Below are 773 nucleotides of genomic sequence, written 5' to 3'. Positions count from 1 at the left end.
CGAACCCGCGACCCCTCAGATTGCGAGTCGAGCGCTCTAACCACCTGGTCATGCCGGGCCCATAGCTAAAGAAAACGATTACTTTACACCGCAATACGTTTACAACATTATCACAGTAATGGAACTGAGAGAAATGGTAATATCGTCAATGCGAAAAAGTTAGCATTAGCATACAGAACAATACACACGTTGAGTACGTTATACTGAAACAGTTATGTAGCCTTACCACGTCGTTACGTCCATGTCACCGTGTTCGGTTATACTCTGTCTAACGACGATGCATCTTCACAGTAACCTTGCAGCTTGGTTCCCATTACAAAAGGTTCCGTCGTAAGACTGTCACGCTCAAAGCAACCCCCCCTACTCTATTATAAGTTAGATGGGGACATTTTATTTCATCTTGGGTGTCCGTTTTATCCAACCTTATAGATAAAACGGCACCCAACTATAAGAAATGCATCTTTTTAATATATAAAAAAGTGTAGGTCCTATCCTTGTTTTAACTAGAAATGACATTTATGATAAAACGGGATTAATTTTAAAATCCTTTTAGTTAGATTTATCTTAATTAGTGAAACCCGCTTTCATACTTAAGGTCTTACTTTACCTTGCTCGACCATTCTCAACTTGTAATGATTCGGAAAATGTGAACAGTTTAAAACTTTTCGTTTGATCATCTATTTGTTGAATTTCGTGCAAAGTTACTTGAGGGATATCTGCGGGCCCGGCATGGCCAGGTGGTTAGGGCACTCGATTCGCAATCTGCGAGTCGC

Source organism: Limulus polyphemus, unplaced genomic scaffold, assembly GCF_000517525.1.
Source record: "Limulus polyphemus unplaced genomic scaffold, Limulus_polyphemus-2.1.2 Scaffold476, whole genome shotgun sequence".
NCBI classification, from domain to species: domain Eukaryota; kingdom Metazoa; phylum Arthropoda; class Merostomata; order Xiphosura; family Limulidae; genus Limulus; species Limulus polyphemus.
Note: the sequence above shows the minus strand (reverse complement) of the source record.